Source organism: Rhea americana, unplaced genomic scaffold (assembly GCF_003343005.1).
Source record: "Rhea americana isolate MKP2758 unplaced genomic scaffold, rheAme1 scaffold_5, whole genome shotgun sequence".
Lineage (NCBI taxonomy): Eukaryota > Metazoa > Chordata > Aves > Rheiformes > Rheidae > Rhea > Rhea americana.
The window spans coordinates 3,320,627-3,335,605 of record NW_028186645.1 but is presented as its reverse complement, the minus strand read 5'-3'; positions in this window follow the sequence as shown (position 1 = coordinate 3,335,605).

Genomic DNA, 14,979 nt, shown 5'->3' with positions numbered 1-14,979 from the left:
CTACAGAAACAAAGAYGATAAAGGAAACCATAAAAAATAATATTGAACTTACCAGGACAACACTGAACAAGCAAAACAAAACTTGAATGTACAGTAGTGGGAAGAATGCACAAGAGAAAAAAAAATGTCATTTTACTGCAGTGCCAGGCAAAAGACAGAACTCAGTAAGCGACAGGGCAAAAATCATTAAAAGACCTGGAGTATTCTACAGAGAGTTGGAGTCCTGCGTTTAGAGCAACTAGCCAAGAAAAGAGTTTTTACCTTCAAAAAGCATCTCTGAAATCACAAATGAATGAAATGCATGGCCTGACCAAAGCATACAGTGGGTCAAGGCACTGGCAGGCAGTTGCCTTTGATAATCTATGGAACAGCCTGTCAGACAGCAGCGTGCCCTTTCTGATGTCTGTTTGGTGTCCTGTATAAAAAGAGCTGTTGGTTCCCCTTGCAGAAGGTGTTTGTCTCCCTCCACCCCCCCAAAAAAGAGGGAAAAAAAGCACAGTTGGTACAATCGATTCTCTGAGCAGAGATGCTGCAAATCGGCAAGACATAGAGCAATTTTTTTTTTTTTTTTTTTTTTTTTTTTTTTTTTTTGCATATTATGGGCCATATAGACAGAGATCCTGGTTGTTCTGAAAGAACAAACACAGCATCACAGTTGGGAACATATAAAAAGATGGCCTCAATTCCTACAGCCTTGGCAGAATGCTTCAGAAGATATTAGAAAGGTGCCACAAAGACAATACAGCAGCCTATAGTGCATAGGCTGTACTGATTTAAGTGCCAAGCCCTGGGGACGCCCACAAGAGCACTGTCTGGGATCAGAACGAAGGTCTGCATCGCCTTTCTCCAGCAGTGGTCACAATCAGGTGACTATGGAAAAGTTTAAGAACAAGGCAACCTGTACGATACTTCTCTAAGTGGTCTTCCAGCCATCTGTGGCTCAGGGACTTCCTAGGCCAGAGATGGTTTCTATATATTCAGGAACCCTCAGGAATTTCTTTTCTGTGAGCTTACAAGGCCTCGCTTTTAAGACATGTAAAGTTTTAGAAATATGCAGGAAGGAGTTCCACACCTGTGTGCTAAGTGAAGAACAACTTCTGACCTTCCTTCAGTAACATTAGTTAGTCTGTCTGTATGCACCCACAAGATTTCGCAGACCTCAGTTATCTGTCTTCCAGCCATAAGAGACTTAGTTTTCTAACCTACCCTCTCTTCACTCCTTTGATCTTCCCTGTGGTCCTTCTCTAAATAGGAACCATGCTGAAGCGTTTGAAAAAGCAAGTACTGCCARTGGTCATTGTAGTGGGTCTGTGGGCCAAGGGAAGGCAGTTTCATATCAGGCTTAACGTTTGTTTTCTAGGACAGAAGATAAAAGTGTTGTTTCTGAAGGAAAAGGTCAGGGGAGAGTGAGACTACATGGATTTCTCACTTGGGCTGAATTTTACCTCATGCGTGCATAGATGAGCAAGGCAGGCCTTAACAGCCCTTCAGTAATACAGGCAGCCTGTACAGCCAGAAGAGCAAAAGAGCYATCCTCAACCCCTTTGAAGGCATCACACTGCTCCAGAGTAGCACAAAAGCACAGGCCAAAGGTGCCAGCTCACCAGTCAGTCCTTCCTCCCCGCTATCTTACCAAACAGGACCAGGATTGCAGCAAAATATGTTTTCCTTTTAATGATCTGTAGGGCATTTCTGAGCTACCCTGGGCAGCTTCAGTCTGCCCCCTACTCTAATCCAACCCTAAATTATTCTCAAAGGAGCTGATTTTGCATTGCCCTTCTCTTAACCTCCATTAAATCATTTTTATCTCTACAATGCCCCTTAATTTCAGTGAGATCAACCACAGAGTAAGACACTATTCAGTGCAGGAGTGATCCTACTTTCCAATTTCCCTCTAAGCATCAGAGCCCTGGGAAAATATTTCACAGTTGATACCTGTTACTTTCCCCTCCTAGATATTTAAGAGACCAATCTGTTTATTTATATAGTCATTTGTCCTAGCCCAAGCAATCAAGTGCTATCCTTCTGCATGAGGAGCTCAGCAACATTGGTGGAGCACTAACAGACAAACACTTACAGAGAAAACCAGGAGAAAAATAAAACAAACTGCTTGYAAATTCTTAAACCTTCTTTAAACAACACCTACTACCCTCTCCTGCAAACATCCCGGTAATTGCTAACACTGTGGATGTGGGCTCCAATTAGGCAATCTGCAAAGGGTAAACACTTGGGCCAGATCTTGGAGCTTCTGCTGAATTTTAGCAGCTGCAGATCTGGCCTGGGATCTGCTGTTTACCAGAGACAAAGGCGAGAAAGTGTGTATTTCTTACACTTCCTGTTAGCATTTGAGCAAACATCGTGTTTAATATTAGAAAGCAGTATGCATGTGGTTGCTTAGGAATGAATAACATTCCTTCGATATGCCCTCTGATATGCACTAGGTTGCTGTGGGATGTTTTTGTGCATTCTACTTGAGCAGTTACTAGGGTCTGGAGTCCACGGGAACATGACATTGTAATCTTGGTCATGTTTTATTTATGGGGAGTAGTGCAGCAGATAGGGTGTGTTAACAAACAAAGATGATTGCTTCAGGGGCACTCTCTCGTCCTGAGGTAATTAAGACAAAGTAGTTTCACTGGTTGGGGGATTCATGCTGCAGACAACCTTTCCCTTGCTAAAATGATCTGCAGCAACTAGGCCAAAAAGGCTAAATCAGATGCAACATAGCTAGTGTTTTATCTTTGGTTAAAGGTGCATCATTAAATGGCACTGGCATAAATTATACTTCTTAAAAATCCATATAACATTAAAAACTTCTGAGAAGAAAATGTCAGGCTTAGAGATGTGCAAAWTTTCAGCTGGAGAAATATCCAAAGAATTGATGCTGCTGTCTAACATCTCTTTCTTGGCCTGAACTGAAAACATTGACTGTCACCAAGGCCRCCTTAACCACAAACCCTGAGAGATGTTGGCCTGACAGAACATGTAAACTCGGAGTCAAGCTCAGCTGTCAAAGAATCTCAACATCACCGGGGAAATCTATTCCACCATCAAAGGTCACAACTCAGAGACTTATGGCTGCTTACATTTGTTGGTTATTTGCAAACTATATGGCTGTGATCACAGCCAGGCAGTACTTATTCTGGTGGAATTTACAGAAACACATACAAAGCACAGTACAGTTTTCACCAGAAAATATACTAAGACCATCTTTCTTGTCCATCATTCTACCCACACCTCTTCTCCCTTCTTCAGTTTTCCCCCCAAATCCAACCCTTCTACTGCAGCAAATTCCGGTACAAAAGTTCCCCCAGACTCCCCAGCTCCTTCTCACTCTCTTTTGCAATGACGGGCAGGTGTGTTGGTTGCACGAGGTCAAGCTGACCCCTTGAACTCCAACACCACTGTGTTGTGCTTTGCTCCACCTGAAGGTGCAGGAAAGCCCTGCCCCTCCCCGGGCGAGTGCAGCAGGTACTGCACTGATACAAGAGGTTTCTGCTCCCGCTTTCTTCTCACTGCTGTTGTGTGATACTGTGTATGCCAGCACAGACAGCCAACAGAGGGTACTGCACTTTGGGTGCAATCAGGCTGAAATGCATATACAACCATGGCCAATTCTTTCTGACCCTGGTGGAGCYGGGGCAGTTACCCAGCTTAAGGAAAAATCTGGAATATTTCCTAATCACTCTCCCTGAAGATTCAGTCTTCATTTCTGGCCAGCGAACCATACTACCTCACTTGCATTACATCACATCCATTCAAGATGGGCCCGTGCCTGGCCAGCCTACCCAGCATGGAGAACATTGCAGAAATCTAGAATTTTCACATTCTCCTCTTCTTTCAACCTGTGTCCCAATGACCTTAACCAAAATTAGTGTAAAATCTGTGTGAGTATGCACAGATGTGCATGTGTGTGCCTGCAGGCATCCGAGAGTCTACTGGAGGTTAGGAAAGTACAAATGTGATTGTAAGCATTATGAAGAAGAGCTATTAGACTAAGCCAGTTTGTCAGCCAACACAGAATATAGTTAGCTTATAGAGGTTGCTGTAGATATGAGAGGGATATTCATTTGATATGGGCCAGCAGACAAAATTATAAATTGGTAGAAGGGTAGAAGGGTATAATAATAGGGTATAATTAATATAAGGGTATACTTGTAGAAAGAAGGACCTTCTATATAGAAACTGTATGTATGTATGTATGTATATATATATATATATATATATATATAACCCGTGAGACTGTACATACATGCTAATATTGGAGTTTTCCCCCTCTTTATTGCCTAAATACGTCAGATTTTCTGGCATTGATTCTTCACCATCAATACCATCACTACCATCTTGCTTACTGATATTTTTATTCCACCTCTCTCCAGAAACCACCTAGGCTGTATACCATACAGAAGCTACCTATTCATTGTTTGAACATCCATAGTTACAACTGTATCACTAATGGATTGCAAAGCATCTTTGGCTTGTCACTCTTGGTGACAGAAAAATCTCTGCTTGTACTCTTTTTATCATGTTTGGTTGGTTAGCAAAGGTTGAACTGTTTGGGGTTCTTTCAGTTTTTAATGTACTAGTTTATTCTCTTCAGGTGGAAGAGATTTAAAGGGGGAGATGGTTGGCTGGATGGAGGTAATCAGTCTTAGTTACAGAGAAATGTTATTCTTTTCTACAAAGAAATAGGCCATTTGGAAAGGGGGATTTGTAGTTTTTCTTCTAAAGCGTCAGCATCKGGATTTCACTTGATGTTCCCTGGAAAGAGGCACAGATCTCCTCCTCTATCAATGTTTTTGTCCCCAGCTCTCATGAATTTTTTCATGTGACATGGTGGAGCAYAGCCAACACAGTGGTTTACAATGCAAGTTTTGGACTTTGATGTCACTAGAGGTTGCTTCATTTGATATTTTGAAGATCAGACCCAGTTCCTTAAAATGGCATCTAAATCTGTCTGGGATCAGCGAGAGGGACTTGAGCATGGCTCTGAAAAGCTCACTGTAGCCTAGRCCCTACAGGTAGCTGCATGTGTTAGCAGCTAGAGTCAGTGCCCTGCCTTCACATTCAGCCCCACATTACAATAATTCAGCCTGGAGATGACATCCAAGCAGCCAGGCCCTGGAGGAAGGGATGAGGTTTCCTATTGCAATTTTCCATAATCTGTTCTTATGTAACGGAATTTTCCTTCTTTTCTTTATTCAGGGAGTCGCTTCTCATRGGAAGGAGTCACACTTCAGAGTGTAGTCCCTTTTCAGGACTGTTGGCCAGCCATGCTATAGGTTAGTACCAACAAAATTACATTTTCCCTTACAGTATTTTCTGCTCTTTGGCCCAGACTGTGTGGATTTGTACGGATCACGGGCACTGGAGCTGCGTTGCCAGCTCAGGAAAGATGARCGCGCATGAACCTGAGAGCACAGACTGCCTTGCAAGGTCACATTCAGACCAGTTGTCAGATAATCTAATAGTGRCCCGTTTCATTAGTTAACGTGATGATAGGCATTTTGTTACTGCTCTCTGGCTATGGATTAGCCAGGAGGTGAAAAGATAGCATTTCAGCTCTGGTAAGAAAGACCGCTGCAGATTTTAGCAGGGCCATGGAAACCAGCAGGAGATTTTCCACCAACTCTGACAGGCTCTGGCTCAGACTATATGGAAAAACATCTTTTCTTACACCTTCAGATGTCGTTTGCCATAACAACTCATCTACCAGAGGATAGATGTTCTTTTAATATTAATGGAACAGGATCAAAAATTACAGGATTTGGATTCAGGAGATCTGTACAAAGCTTAGGTTACCTCACACATTTTTGTATGATCTTTAGCAAGTCATTTAAGCTTCAGATCCCAATTCATATAGCTGCAATAATAATGCCTTTTTTTTCTACCCTTCATCTTTGTGGCTCAAAAATGTTAAATTTGGAAGCAGACACTGTCTTTAAGAAGAAATCCTCACAAAACCTGAGGTAGTAAACTCCAGTGTTGCTTTTCTAAGAGGGTCTCAGGCATACAGGATACTTCCAAAGCATCAACAATATTTTTTCTTCAGGATTCCCCATTTTTAGCTAATAGGCTACATTTGCTGTGTAGGATGCTTACAGCAGTTCTGCTGCCTTCTGTCACCATTAACCCAGAAGAGTGGTCTGCTCAAATGAGAGACAATTTGAAAGGAAAGAATAAATACATTTAATGAAACCTGACAGGTACCTTTCACACCTTTCCAGGGAAAGACATTAATTGCCCCCTTTGCTTCTAACTGTCCTACGTTGATATTTTAAAATAGATCAATAAAACCTGTATCTTGATTGCTTGAACTGTATGTTTAATTAGGCTAATTTGCATTTTTCTCTGAGTTAAATTAAGGGCTAAATTCAGGTCTGCTGGAAGAAAGAAGAACTCTTTCAAAGGTTATGTTGCACTAACTTACACCAGATCTGAATTTGGTCCACAGAATTCTACTTATTCTCAATAAATTCTCCACTCCATGTGAAGGCAAGTGTAGCCATTGAACTCCCTTCTTTAGTAAGTGTTTAAATTAAATCTTTGATCTTTTAAGATGCCAATCAAGGGAATTATGATGTCGGGTTTGTAATACAAGCCTGACCTCCAGGTGCAAAAGGATTTTAGAGCTGCATAAGCTGAAGCTCCCTATGAAGGTATGGAAGCAGATATGTTTCTTTTTCTGTGTACCATGGAGGGGAATGTAGAAACAGTGGAGGGGGGAAACATCTTTATAACAAGCTTCCGCTTACTTGACAACAGTTATTTTTTCATGAGGTGTGCCTCCCCCCTTCACTTTGTCCCTCTCGTCCCTTTATCCAGGTAAACAATCTAAATGCTTTCAACACTTCCTCAAAAAACGTGTTTTCCAGACTTCTGAACATTTTCTTTACTCTCTTCAAGACTACTCTCCCAGTGGCCTACGTTTTTCTTGAATTGTAAGAACTGAACACACAACAGGAGGCTGAAAGATTTTACCGATGTTGAGCAGAGTGGAGAGATTACATCACATCATTTGCTGGCTACTCTTGTTTATAAACCCCACCATTGAGTTGTTCTCCCTGTGTCACTTGTGGCAGATAAATCCTTCAGACCCTTTCTGCTGAGCCCTTTTTTAGTGAGTTTAGCTGTCTATCAGCAGCCTGCAACACACTCCCAGTCTCTCCTAGCCTGGTTTGGTGTGCAAACATAAGTGTTCTCACCAGTCCAGCACCCACAATTTTAATGAACATTGCACAGAACTACCCCCAGTACGGATCCCCTGAAAACCTACCTGATCGCCATTCCACTTTGGAGTGACTTCTGAGATGGTTTGGTTCCCCTCAGGAAACCTCCCTTTTTCCCTCTCACTCCTTCCTAAATTAGGCACTAAGCTATCATTAATTCAGGACTTTGAAGAGAACTGAATATGCAGGCCACAACTGAGTTACACCTGGTAGACATGGAGGCAAGCAAAACATTTTACTTGTAGGTATGTAGGTTGTTCTAGTATCTTTTTTAGTTTAGAAGATCTGAATTCATTTTTGCCTAAGCTCCTTAGGCAGCTAGTGTGTAAGAGACCCGTAGGGCAGAACACAGATCCTTTGGAGCAAGAGGTTTTAATAGGAGCTAAGAAACCTCCCTTGAGGCAAAGTACGAATTAGCTGGCATAACAGTTTAGGGAGAAGGCAAAGTCCAGTCTTGCCTGTCCAAAGGATGAATGACCAAAATCTCATCTCTGGGAAAATAGCATAGGGAGGAGAAACATGCTGGCTTTATGTTCAGGATTCGCTCATCATCAGGATTAAAGTCATAACATGAAATCATATTTGAGTACATAGTTAATAAAAGAAATAGTCTCTGAGTGGGGCTGATAATGTGAATTCCATGGTCAGAGTTCCTGCATATCCAGACAAGTACTTCTGGGAAAAATTGCTTGATAGATTACATCGGACCGTAATGACAAAAGAAAGCTACTTAATTCTGCAGGATGATCATTCATATACATCACAGAAGTTTCTACTGACATGCACAGTTTACTTAATTCATCAAGAGCTTCTACTTTCCACTACTTTGTTTGAGGATTAACTTACCGGAGAGAAGAAGCCATCTCTAGCATCCGAAAGCAATCAAGGTAATTTGGTTTTAAAAAGCTTTTGCTTTAAAACATTTGAAGAATGTCTCAGTCTCTCTGAAAAGTATGTTAGATATTAAAACCATTTACCATGCTGCTGTGGATAGTGAAAAGTTTAAAGTAACCCTCGGGTGATTAGTTTAAATCATCAGCCATTGTAAATAAGTGTAGCTGCCATGGCACAATAGAGTAATGCTGACTGACACTAGGTAAGAACTTGTCCCATGATGGTTTGCTCCCAAACAAAGTGGAATTAGAAAACGCATTTCCCTAACTTGCTAATTTTATTTATTTATTTATTTATTTATTTATTTATTGGCTTACAGATCCATTTCTGGGAAAAGAATCCATCTTCCCAAACATACGCCCAGCTCTGTTGTTGCCCATGCTGTGTTTTATGTACCTCTGCTGTAGGGCATCATAGGGTCACAGACGGACAAAATATTTTACAGCCATGGTCAACCATCTATTGCAGAAGAAGTTGTGCCAACAGAAATTGTACTGCTGAGGTCCTCTCCTCAGATTAGCATAGTCTGTCAGTGGGAACTTTTTAAAGTGACTTTGCACCGGGGTGGATGAGGAGCACACATAGGAGCTATATCGTAACTGTTTTATAAAGATGATAAATTATGGCAGAGAAGTAAACTTCACATTATTTACAGAGCAAACTTCAAAATTGGCAAATACAGTTTTCACCAGCTGCCATTTTTCAGAAAGAGATTTGCATTTTGACTGAAAATACATTTTCCTCAACAAGAAGGTTCATGWTGCTTGTCATTGGTACTTCAAGAGTCTTTGCAATGAGCCAAATTATGGATCTAAATTTAAACCTCCTACAGGTAGAGAGGTTTCCATCAGGATCTCATCTGGAGAGTTTCTCTAGCACAACTGGAACACTAATGAGTTGTACTGATCTGGAAATGACACTATAGTTTTTCATATCTAGTGAAATAAATGACTGTTCCAGCCTTCCTTTGCTTACTCCCAATTTTCGCTACCTGTTGGATATTATGACAGCTTTTTAGACCTTATATAAGGGGAGTTAGGCCTATGCATCTCTTCAATAAAGATAAGGCTAARCCACAAACTGAGGCAGAGTGAATCTGGCTTTCCAATTTCTCTAAGTTCAGAAGTGTCCAGACATTAAAAATAATAACCTGAGCCATTGGAATATGAGAATTGAATATCTGTGATAGGAGATTTTTCTCTAAAATAAGTTTAGACCATAGACCTTATTTTTAAAATTCATTTGGAAATGCAAAGCTTGTTAAAAATCAGTGAGTCTTAGAGCCTAAGTTACTCCTAAAATGAGATTTAAAATTCCATTTCACTTAGGTATTTTGAAATGTCTGACAGACTTGACTCATCAATGATCCTCCAACACATTCCTTTCATCTGAACATTATTAACATGTGAAACATGATTTTCTCCTTTGTTTATATCTCTTAACATCTCCTTCTCTCTTCTAATTCTGTAAATGTATCATTTCATTCTGTCAGTCGTTTTGGGATAGTTTGCAGGAATGATACTTTTTTTCAGTGAAACTGCGTTATATTACATCATTGTTAAGAATTCAAAGTATTCTATAATAAATGCCTGGTTTCTGATTAGATTGCTGCAGCCATGTCCTGAATAGAAACTACTATTGCTATCAGTGTCACTTTTCCCTGGATTTCCTGATGGTTCACATTTGGAATACAGCACGTAAAGACATTGCTTCTTTGCTCTCCTTTTTCACTCCCAAAATTCTTCGCATCCCCACACTATGGAGAGTTAAATGACTAGAATTTGTTCTGGAGCATTTCCATGTTTGTCTTGGCTTTTGTGATTTATTGTAGTTTCTCCACATCTCCAGATCCATGCCCCCTGGAGAGGGAAGCCCCACCTCCCCCAAACACATAGGTAGGTATATTCATCTTTTCATGTAGATAAGAAAAAATAGTGTAAAAGAGAATTACAGGCTTACGTCCTACCGGTACTTTGGTACTGTGGAAACTTCATATGCCCAGGATTAGTCTGGCTAGTCATCGAGCTTTGCTTTCTGGTCTACTGGTTTCCAGTAAAAAAATAGCAGCTTAGRGAATTTAAGTGACTAGAAGAATGCTATTTAGATTTTACATAAATGCAATGGCTACTCCAATTAAGATTTCTGCTCAGGCAGGGGTTGTTTTCATTTACTGTAGTATCCATTTTAAATAACTTCACTAAAGTCACTGGCAATCTTGAGAATGCAGTGCAGTAGACTAAATTCATACCTCTATCACACAAGTTTGATAATTAGGAGAAATTCAAATGAAATAAATATTATATTCTAGCTTTCTACAAGTACACGTGAAATTTGAATCCAAAGTTATGTATCCAGAAATGTATACACAGAAGTTTTTATACACTCACAGATATATACCTTGTTATATATTTGGACAGACTTTAAAACATTTCTTTGGTTGCTTAAAAACATTTTTTGAAGAGCACTRTGTATTTTTGTAATTATTGTAATTGCTTGCTTGTTTGTGGGTGAATATAGGACTCATTAAAACATAATTGTTTTCCTTCTCATTTTCATTACGTTTGATGTTCTCTGATGACACCTACGACTTTTACCACAATCAGCACCAGTACCCGCCAGCCCTACAAGAAAATATGCAAATGGTCTTCGTTTGCACAGGAGGTATTTTACAGGTATCCTGATAGATTAAGAAGTAAATAAAAAGATACACATAAAAGCAAACCTATGTTCAACTGTGGTGCAGAAAAAGCAATCTGTTAATCAGTATGTTGTCTGTCTAAGGCAATAGAGTCCTCCTGATCAGTATGAGAAATGGAAGAACTAGAACCATATTTTTTTGGAACTCGATACACCCTCAAACTGCACAAGACAGTGTTTAGGAAATGTACTGAAAGAAAGAATCTTGCATTGGTAGTGGCTGGGCAAACAGAGTGAATAGGTCTTTTCCATTTCTAACATTTGTGATCCCTTCCTGGAGAGAAGAGTCTGTCATCTGTCGGATAGTGAAATGTTGTCATTGAGTAGCTAAAGGTCAGTGTTTAGCTGAGCTAGGAGAATAATTCAGAGCAAATCAACTATTAGGCAAATGTTGCCTCTTTTTTGCTTACAAGTTGTCTGCAAATAGATCACAATTTTCTCAAATATATTCATTATTCAGAATTATTTCCTGAATGATTTTGGTGTATAATTATTGGTCTGTTCACAAGCCTTTCATTCTGGGTGCTCATTTTTCAAGCTGTTTTAATTGGGCATACAGATCACATGGTATGTTTCTGTCCGTTGATAGGATAAATGTAACTCTTTCTTTGACTCCACTTTCTCAGGAAATGGCTCAATTAGGAAGTTCGGTGTCCACTACTATTCCATTATATGTTCTTAACATTTATGTAAAGTTTTTTTATGTAAATCCACAGAGCCAAATTCAATCCTAGTTATACTTATGTAAATCTGGAGTAAATCTATTTAATCTAAAGAAGTAACATGGTGTAGAATTAGTATAAGTGAGAATAAGGCCCTTGGGAAATTAAGTCACCGTTATAAAATGTTCTTTCATTATAAAAATGCTGACTTAGAGTGTAAAGTACCTTTCATTGCATACCAAAGTTTGAACTCCACTGGTTTAATTCAGATATCCCAGAGATATTTTTAATTTTTTTTTCTTTTACTGATTTTAAYAGAATCCTTGAGTTATGCTAGCATACAGGAAATAAGAGCATCCAGGCTGATGATGTTACAACAAGACTTCTTTGGATTTAAGCGTCTGTTGCCTTGTTTGTGCAACTCCTCACATCTCTTCTGCCAAAAGGGCCTGATCCTGCTTTTTCCCCTCATACCACTGCATATGAGGGCTTACAAGCTCTAGCACATCTAACAGTGATGATTTAAGACGTTACCAGGTCCCGGCTGTTCATGCTTCTCCTTGCCCAGCAGATACCACCTCTCCTACCAGAGGCTGTGGACGGACCGAAAGTCCCTCTGCACGGCCAAACCCACCCAGTCACAGGCCAAAATGCACAGCGAGAGCAGCCGCATCTTAAAACACCCCAGCAGTATCGGCAAGGCCTGTAACTCCATCAAAGCTGACAAAATGACATAATGGTGTAAAGCTCCAGCAGACTAAGTCATGTCTATGGGGTGCCAAAAACACCCTATTCAAATACAAACTGCACGAAATTTAGGAGGAGAGCCCCCTCTTTACAGAGCACTGCAGAACGCATGTGGCATTTTGGGAATTACGGTGTGAACTATTAACCAATTCAGTTGGTCAGAACTGGATTGTGATTTCATATTCACTGTTTTTTCACAAGTGCAACTTTTCAAAGACTGTAACTTTTATACTATACTAAAGCCTTGATCCAGCAAAGCACTTACCCACAAACCTAAATTTAGATTGTAGATTCTGGGAGCCTGAGATCAGGAAGGGACAATCTGTGTGCTCTCTTCTGTAGCACACAGCACTTAACTTCCTCTCCTGATTCCTGAGTCAAGCCAAATAGTTTAAAGTCCAGGAGCAGTTCCTTTGAAATGAATTTCAATTACCCACCTGCTTTGAATCACAAGCCAGTTACATGGTTTGTTGGACCAGGGCCTCCAGGAAATCAGATTCTGGTCTCCAACATTCCAAATCTTTCCTGAGCTTTTTAATAATGGTTTGCATACAATTCKCTCATTTAAGATTTCCTTGCATTTGCTAGCAGGTTGGCTTGATAGAGTGTATCAGGACAGCAGACTGCCTGTAGCTGTCAGCTCTTATCCTCAAACTGCAAATTAAGCACAATTTTTCTTTTAAATGTGTATGCCTGTGTCGCTAGCCCAAGAGACGAAGACATGTAGCTGAAGTTATGTTTTGGTGCTTCTCACGGCCTCGCACAGTCCGTGGCCCAGATTCAGCTCCTGGTTAAATTGGTGTTTCTCTGTGTTTACACTGGCATCAAAGATGGAAAACACATTAGCAAACTTAGATKCATAAGACTGCTAGCGCTCTTCATGTTAAGCATGTAGCTACCTTTATGAGAATGGAAATTGGGACAGTAAAGTTCCTGTCTTCAGAAAACTGTGTTCTGAGTGCCTCAGATTTCACATAATTTCATATGRAAAATTTGATTGCTTAAAGCATTGATCTACCTGTTACTCTCAAGACCCCCAAATCAGGAAACTGCTTTACACTAAGGGACTTGAGCAGGCTTTGCTCAGCATTATGCAAGTGCTCACATGTCCTCCCTGAACAAGAATGATCTCCCAATCGACTTCAAAGAGATCTAACAGAGAATACTGCATGAACACCAACATCCATAATGAAGCTTCAACTTCTCGCTCTAATTCACTCCTTTTTTCCTCTTCCCACCCCTCAATTTCAAATAAACAGGAAAGACAAGATTTGGAGATCAAGTCAAATGTCCAATTTATTTTTATAACTTGAAACTGGAACAAACGTTGTTTTGAACGAGCGTACAAATGAAATGGTAGACACATGCTGAACTCAACATTGTGACAATAAGGGAAAAAAAAGAGGCCAAAAATCTTGTACAGAGAATAAAAGGAACAATAAATATTTCACTAAGCCATATTGAAATGACCTCCAGCCATCTCAACATTTTATCCATAATAAAAAAAAAAAAAAGTGCTCTCGTTTTTTAAACAGAGCACAAATACCAAGCAATAATAAATAGTTCCAAACTTGTAGTAAAAGACAAAACCTCCAAGTAAACAACAAAAGCTCATACAATAAGTAATAGAAAAAGGTAATAAAAATATTTTGCCTTGCCGGTACAAATGCAAACAACTTAAATCAATGTTACTTTGCTTTGCAGTTCTAAAATACAAAGAGCACCATAAAAATGAGTTTGCCTGTGATAAACAAAACCTTGGACTGTCTTTTACATAGGACTGGGATGAAATGCTGTCTTTTTGACTCTTTCTTTAAAATCAGTATTTTTCTTTCTAGAACAGGTAATCAGGCCTGTCCTGTTGCCATGGGAGTCAACCGGAGTTTTGCTCTGGACTTCAAAGGCAGCAGGACTAGACACACTGGAAGTAAAAAATTCCACCTAATAATAATAATAATAAACTAAATTGTGATGAGAACTATGGCAGCATTCTAGCTGTCGTCTGTCTGTTATATTGTGCTTACAGCCTAGTAAACTATGGTTCTCCTAAGCAAGAAGAAAGGAGGGTTATTTTGTTATCACTACAGTCTGCAGAAAAACAAACCTTGTGCTTTTGGGGTGACTTACTGTTAGCTTCAGTGATTTAAGTCACAAAATTGGACAACTGCTGGTGTTAGCTATCCTGGATAATTAAAAAAAAAAAAAAAAAAGAAGAAGAAGAAGAAGAAGAGAGAGAGAGAGAGAGAGAGAGAAGAAAAAAACAGGGAGACTGGAGCTCCTAAGCAATTTACACAAAAATAAAAGGTGAATTCTTTCTTAAATCAATCAGCTGTAGACAGAAAACCTGTGGTTAACTTCTGATCTTCACCACACTGACATACAGTTAGGGGATTCTGCTGAATTCTATGACATTGCTCTGGATTTATGCAAGCATCAGCGATCAAAATCCACCCCCCCCCCAAAGTGAAAATACGCTATTAAGGGCTCACATTCCACCCCTGGCTATGCTGGAGCAATCCAGGCCTAAGAGTGATGAATAATTCCTGATTTATTTCAGTTTAATTGAGATCCAAAATTTGTCCAGAAGTCTTAAGGGCACAATGTTCAAGCCAGGAAGATGTATCTATCTGTTGGGCAGCTGGACCAAATTCTCCTTGTTATCACACCCATGCTTCTCCAAATGCTCCAGCAGTTTTGCACCGATGAAGGCAGAGGAAGAATTTGGCACTGTAATTTTTTTTTTTTTTTTT